General features: G+C 44.4%; 2 pseudogenes; both read right to left on the bottom strand.

The window, feature by feature from the left end:
• LOC103736639 overlaps positions 1-624 on the bottom strand; it is a 4,320-nt pseudogene extending 3,696 nt beyond the window's left edge.
• A 2,959-nt stretch (positions 625-3,583) lies between these two features.
• LOC103736633 lies at positions 3,584-4,387 on the bottom strand (annotated as a pseudogene).
• Positions 4,388-7,802: the final 3,415 nt, after the last annotated feature.

The following is a 7,802-nucleotide window of genomic DNA, read 5'->3' as shown; positions in this document are numbered from 1 at the left end:
TATATATATATATATATAGAGAGAGAGAGAGAGAGAGAGAGAGAGAGTGGTGTTAAATATGAAGAGTCAACCTGTGTACATTTTTTGGAAACAGTTTATAGAATATTCTATAGCATACTGTTGTATACTGATGGAGTGCATCAATTGAAGTTGAAATTATTTGTATCATTGTTTTTTTAAAATTCCTCTCATTCCATGATTCTGCAGGAATATTGCTTTCTTCTTTAAGGGCAACTTACTTTGGGTTCCTCCAGGAATTTCTGTAGTGATCTTCAAAGTTCTGGTCTTCTTGTTCTATTCTTAAAATGTAGGCCCAAAAAGATCACTGACTTACTATAGTGTGATATAAAATTATAAAACTCTAGGTAGTTTCATGGTATAATATATAACATGATATATTTGCCAATTTTTCCTTTTGAATATTCTATAACATACTGTTGTACACTGATGACCAAGGCACACTTGCTCACTCATTGATTACATAATGGGAGGACCTCTCTTGCCAATATCAGCCAGGTTCCTGATGGTTTCCTCCATCATATCTTTGTAGAGCTTCTTTTGGGAAGGGTTCATCAATGCCCATTCTTCCAGGCTGAAGTTCACAATCACATCTTCAAAGGTCATGGACTCCTAAAACATTCCACATATTTCCAAGAGGAGGGGGAGAGTCACAATACTGATGATCTAATCTCAGTTCATGAGAAGTTCATGACAGTGGGTTCTTGTGGTATTCACTCAGTGACCTACTCATCACACACCTATCTTGCCTCTATATTGGCAACCTCCACACAGAAATTCATCCAACGTATTGCTAGGTAACCCCAATAATAAACTGAGTCTCTGTTTTTTATCTATTTTATGAGTGTTTTGCATGCATGCAAGTGCACCATGTATGTACAATGCTTGTGGAGATCAGAAGGCATCTCTAACTCCAGTTCTACCTTGGAACTGGAGTTAGAGATGGGTGTTAGCCAGCATGGGTGCTGGGAACTGAATCCTGGTCCTCTGTAAGATCAGCCAATGCTTTTAACCACTATCTATCTCTCCAGTCACAAAGTTTTGTTTTTCCTTTTGTTTTTGTTTTGAGATAGGGTCTCCCTGTAGACCTAGCTGGCCTAGAACTCACTAGGTAGACCATGCTGGCCTCAGTCTCACAGAAATCCACCTGCCTCTGCCTCCCATGTGCTGAGATTAAAGTTGCGTGCCACCACACTGGTCTTTAAACTGGGTCTTTTGCATGCCTCCTTCACCCCCAAAAGATCTATTTGTAATTATGTGAATGTGAGTGAAGGTGCCCATGGAGGCCAGAGGCATTGGATACCCCCATGGGTTGAAGTTGCAGATGCTTACAAGCAACTTCACACGGGTTCTGGGAGCCAAATTCAGGTACTCTGGAAGAGCAATATGTGCTCTTAACAACTGAGCCATATCTCCTGCTCTCTGTTGCAAGTCTATTAACAATAATCCCACACTTAACATGTATAAGAGTTAATAACAGGTATCCTCAGACTGTCTCTTATAAATTGAAAAAAAAACATTGTGGTAGGTGTGGTGGCCCATGACTTAATCCCAGCACTCTGGAGACAGGGGCAGGTGGATCTCTGAGATCACAGCCAGTCTGGCTTACATAAGGAGTTCCAGACCAGATAGGGCTATAGCTCAAAAAACGAAAAACTCTTTTTGAAAGAAAGAAAGAAAGAAAGAAAGAAAGAAAGAAAGAAAGAAAGAAAGAAAGAAAGAAGGAAGGAAGGAAGGAAGGAAGGAAGGAAGGAAGGAAGGAAAGAAGGAAGGAAGGAAAGAAAAATATGTATTATGGTAGCTTTGAGAGATTGCACACCTGGCCACATTGCATGTGTACAAGTCAGAGGATAACTTTTGGGAATCAGCTCTCTCCTTCCACTATGTGAGTTCTAGGATCCTCAGACTTGGAGGCAAGTACCTTTAACCTGCTGAGCCATCTAGTCAGACCTCTTATAATTTCCTTCCTTCCTTTTTTTGGTGGGGGGGGCTGAGGGTTCCATGTGAGGGACACCCTGCTTTATTCCAATCAGGTGGCTGTTCACCCCACTTCCCATTGCTACTGGGAGGGGATGGAGAAGCCCAGGAGCTTGAGGGGGAAAGTAAAGACACAGAAACTTGTAGAGCTGGGGTGAGGACTTGCATAGGTTGATGAGTGTGCAAGAGGTATATAAATACACCTGACACCTGCGCAGCCCAGCACTGGGAGGAGGTGGGGACCAGATGCAGGGCCCCAGGGCCACTCTACCCTCTGGGTTCTCCCTCCCTGGGCTGAGGTCCACAGACCAGGAGGCAGGGGCAAGTTCTGATGGGCTGACAGTGCAGGGACAGCTGTGGTTTTCAATTTTTTTCCCAACATTTTGTATCTTTAATAACATGCACAATGGTTACCAGCCATAATCATAACAAAAGCTATTCATAAAATGTATCTAAAATATCATTTTTCATTTTCAGTGTAAAAAGCTTGAGAATGTTTCAATGAGAGGTAGGTTGGAGGGGAGGGAGGGTTGGAATAGGGGGACCCTGGATTTCCCACAGTCTGAACCCCCATGTCCCCTCCCTCCACCTAGGCCCCAGGGTCAGCTTTCATCAAGAACAAAGGGAGCAAAGGGTTTATATGACTGGGCTGTATCTCTGAATTATGGTATAATGTTCCACTTACATGAGGTTACCACACAAATGGAGGGGGGGTTGAATGAAAGTGCAGAGAAGAAAAATAAAAAACACAACAATCCCCTTTCTCAGTTTCCTGCTGCCCAAGCCTATCATCAACAGACTTGAGGGGTGAGAATGGTGTATCAGTGGGGTAAGGGGACATTACTTCCTGACCTTGCCACTGCCCAGGCTGCCCATCTTCAACCTCTGTATCTGGGAGCCAGGGCTGGGGATGGGAAAGGGCAAAGGGGACTGGATGAGGGGGCTCTGCCCTTTCCCCTCAAAGTTCAGGCTCCCCCTGCCACTGTCCTAGCTTAGAGAGATGCCTGGACACTAAAAATGACAGGAGCTGATCAAAGAAAAACCGTTAAGAACTATATAAATATGTATCTTAAATAGGCATAAGAAATTAATTTTAGAGAACCTCTATTTGATTAACAGAGCAAGAGAGGAGAAAAATGGCACCTGTCCCAGGGAATGTTGGAATAATGGTGAAGGGTAGGGAGCAGGGGAAAGGTCTCCTCTCCAGCGACATACTAAAGATCAGGCTGTTCACACTGCTGGTTCCCCCACTGTCATGTTTCTGAGCAGGCTGCACAAAGTTCATCTCCACGGGAGTCAGGTGTCAGTGGTCTGGAATAGGCAGAGGTGAGACAGGGCCAGGTGCTTGCCCCCTTTATCCTGGCTATTCCCTCTATCCTCTGGCCTCAGCCAAACCCCTCAACGGGCCTGGGAGTGAGCAAAGTTCGTACCAATGTTAAACAAAAGTTAAGGGAATTAGAGAGTAGAAAAATACTATAATGTATAGCTGCAGCAGCCCACCTTTTTGCTACCTAGGAGAGAAGCCCATTAGGGGATGGCCCTGCCCATTGCCCGGGGAGCCTATGGGTGCACTGGGCTGTGGGTCTCATCAGATGGTGGAGGTTTCGTCTGTCCCATCAGGCAAGGTGTGTTCCCTCATGCTCAGACACAGAGACTCCGGGGTGGTATTGATCTCCAGGTCAAGCCCAGGAACCCCAGTCTGGAGGGAATATGAGAATGCCTGGCATGACAATTGTACCAAGTGCGAGTGGGTGTGCTGCAGAGAGTAGTGGCTCTGGCTGGGCATGCTCTTGCTGCCTCCGGGGTCTACAAACCACAGGTTCTGTCTGCTCTGGTCCCCAACGCTGGGGCTGGTGAGGACTGATCAAAGGGAAATGTCCTCAATTCCTGAAGGGCTCAGGAGACCCATTCTGCCAGGTGGGAGGGCCCGAGGAGGCATTGGGAACTGCCGCTGGGTCCATCGGACCACCTCATCCCCACAGAGTCAGTTATGGGGAGCGAATTAGAGCCAAATGCCCAGCCCTTCTGCTGCTGGTAGTTCTACATGTCCAGCACGGCCTTGCACAGAAATGTCCCAAGAAACTTCAGCAATGGCTGCTTCTAGGACAGCAGTCACTTCCGCGTCTCTGTGAAAGCCTCGTGAGTCAGGCACTATTTGATGAGCTGGGGGTAACGTGTTCTCCCCATCTGGTCGGGATACCAGCAGCTGGGTGCAAACTTCGCTCATCACCCGTGTAAAGTGGCTGCGGATGTCTCGGTCCACAACAGGAGCTGGGGCTGGTTCACTGTTATCAGAAGAAGCTGGAGTTAGTGGACAGTTCTCTGATCTGGAGGGTCCTCGCCTCAGTGTCCTTGAGCCAGTCAGTGAGGATGCTTGGTCTTGGAACATCATGGTGCCAGGTCTGAGGCTCGGGGGGGGGGTGGTCACAGGGTGTGGCCTCTGGGCTCCTGTTACCTCTCCTCTGAGAGCTAGGGCTTGAGGCTGTCCCCTGATGTGGTGGCAAAGGATGATAGGGGGATGAGAGAGGAGGGATCCTGTTTACATCAGGGGAGGTCTTGGTCCACATACCCCCTACCTCTCCCTGGAGCCCCTCCAAGTTGGAGTATTATTCAGCCATAAAGAAAGAATTGTGTCATTTGCAAGGGAATATATAGAAGTGGAGATCACATAAAATGAAACAAATGAGGGTTAGATACCACATTTTGTCTCATTTATAGAATTGAGATTTTAAAAGGCATGAGGGGGCTGGAGAGATTGCTCAGTGGTTAAGAGCTCTTGTTATTTTTGCAGAGGACCCAAGTTCAGATTCCTGTACCAATATCACTCACAACCCACTCCAGGGGATATTCTGGCCTCCACAGGCACCCATATACCCATATGCACATACATTACACCACACAAACACACACACGCACACACCACCACCACCACCACCAAAACAACAACAACAACAACAACAACAGCAACAACATTTTTTAAATCATGAAAGTACAAGTATAAACATTTGGGAAGTGTAGGGAAAGGGTAACACCAAGAAGAGAGTTGAAAAAGCTGGGTGTGGTGGTGAACACCTTTAAGCCCAGCACTCATGAGGCAGATGCAGGCAGATCTCCCTGAGATTGAGGCCAGCCTGGTCAAGTTCAAGACCAGCTAAGGCTTCAGGAATATCCTGTCTCAAAGAAAAAAATAAAGAGAATTACAGGACAAGACAGGATAGTGGGGTACTAAATATGATCAAAGTACGTTACATAGATAGAGGAAAATATTGCACAATCCATTATATGGTGAAATATACAGCAATAAAAAGAAGAATGGCAAGACATTGTGGTGGTGCATGTCTTTAACACCAGCACTTGGTAGGTGGAGGCAGGCAGCTCAGGAGTTTGAGACCAGCGTCAGCAGCTACATAGTGAGTCCAAGACCAGTGTAGGCTACACGAAACCCTGTTTTGAAAAGAATGGAACAAGGGGTTGGAGAGATGACTCAGTGGTTAAGAACACTGACTATTCTTGCAGAAGACCCAGGTTCAAATCCCAGCACCCACATGGCAGCTAACACATGTCTAAAACTCCAGTTCCAGGGGATTGATTGGCCTCTTCTGTCCTCTGTGGGCATTGCACAACACAGGTGCATTTTCATACATGCAGGCAATACATGCATACACATAAAACAAAAATAATAAATTTTTTTAAATGGAACAAAATCTGGGTGTGGTGGCATATACCTCTAGTCCTAGCACTCAGGAGGCAGAGGTAGGGGGAGCTCTGTAAGTTCAAGGGCAGCCTAGTCTACATAGTGAGTTCCAGGCCAGTTGGGGCTATAGGGAGACCCTGCCTCAAAAAGACTAAAAGAAACAAGAATGTAACAAAAACTTACTTTGCAAATCCAGTATGTATAACAAATGTTTAATAATATGTGCTATCTTTAGAACAAGAAAGTGATACCCACCTACTATCCCAATATTTTAAAATTGGAAATTCCCCTATTTAAGACATTATCTAGGAGGTTAATAAACAAATCACAGGAAAGGAAACCGTTTTAAATGTGCCCACATGTAAACAACAGAAGGTATCATACAACAGTGGCAGAAATCACAATCTTGTTTAATTCATGACTCATAGGCAAACTACTATTTACTTAAAACCATGCATGTGTCCACCTTTTCTATGGACACTAACAAAGTTATAAAGTGAAACAGGAGAGAAAACACGAATACTTTAAAAAGTCACAGCCAGCTGGGCATGGCGGCACATGCTTTAATCCCAGGTCTTGGGAGGCAGAGCAGATCTAGATGTATTTTTGTGAATTTGAGGACAGTATGGTCTACAGAGCAAGTTCCAGTCCAGACAGGGCTGCACAGTGAGACTCTGCCCCATCACCCCCAAAAGTAAAGTCACAGCCAAACATATTTTGAATGTAAAAACAGCAAATTTTCCCATTAGAAATGGACAGAAGTTTAAAATCTATGAACATAAAGGAAGATGCTTTCATATAGCAGGACAGACATACAGCCCTAATTTATTTATTCCTTCTATGAAAGACACATACAAGTTTGACATGATAGCACACACCTCTGATCCCAGAAGAGGCAGGCAGGTCTCTGTGACATTGAGGCCAGACCAGCTTCATCACAAATGGGACATCTATATCATACTACATAGCAAGTTTCAGGCTGGCTGGGACTTTTGTCTCAAAACACAAAAAAAAAAACAAAACAAAACAAAAATGAAAACAAAACAAAAAAACAACAAAAAGCATTCAAATTCAGTGTTTGCATGTATAAGAGGGTAGGAAATTGTAAGGCAAAAACCTGTAACATTAGCAATCAGGAGTCAGAAACAGAGGACTGCCACAAGTTTAAGGCCTGATGGTCTACAAAGCAAGTTCCAGACCAGCCTACACTACACAGAGAAACTCTGTTATAAAAAGAACAACAACAAAAGTAAAGCACAATTGCCTATCCCTTTCAGACAATAAACATGTCACTTAATTATCTGAAGACTTCATGCCTGTAATCCTAACACTTGGGAAGCAGAGACAAGATCATCACAAGTTCAAAGCCAGCCTTAGGCAGGAAAGCAAAGGGAACAGCTTAGCAATCTGGGACTTTATTTGGTTTGGACTATACACATTCCCTTCTACTAACACACTTGGCAGCCTGAGACCCTTACCTGAACCTACTATACCCACATACAATGCCCCTAATAACATATTAGCAACCTGGAACCCCCTGTCTGCATTGAGATACATGGGTACCTGTTTTAAACAATGAAAACAAGTTATTTCTCTTAGCAACCCCTTGATGATGCCCATTTCTATTCAAATACATTCTGCAATATGTTGAGGAACTATGGGCAGTGGTCCAATATGGCCCTCGATGGTTTGGCAGAAAAGGCACTTACTATCAAGCCTAATGTAATATCCAGAACCCACATCGGTGAAGGAGAGAACCAACCTCTGCAAGTTGTTCTCTGATCTGCACATGTGAACTGCACAGGTACATAAATAAATAACAAATAAATAAATAAATAAAAATTTTAAAAGAATGGAAAGTTATGTGTGGTGGTGCACGTCTTTAACCCCAGCACTTGGGAGGTGGAGGCAGGTGGCTCAGGAGTTTGACACCTGTATATAATAAAAATAAGTAATAGTATCAAACAGCCCTCTAAATTCCTTTCTCTATACCTGTAGTTTAAGAAGCTCTTGGATTTCATCAGAGGAGTTTCTTTATGCAGTAAACAGAGGTTAATACAGAAGCTCACAACTGGTCAAAGTGCAGAGAACAAGTGTGTGTGGAGGGCTTCAT

This window comes from Nannospalax galili, unplaced genomic scaffold (assembly GCF_000622305.1).
Source record: "Nannospalax galili isolate Female #2095 unplaced genomic scaffold, S.galili_v1.0 scaffold391, whole genome shotgun sequence".
Lineage (NCBI taxonomy): Eukaryota > Metazoa > Chordata > Mammalia > Rodentia > Spalacidae > Nannospalax > Nannospalax galili.
The sequence above is the reverse complement of the archived record's forward strand: the minus strand, read 5'-3'. Positions and strand labels throughout refer to the sequence as shown.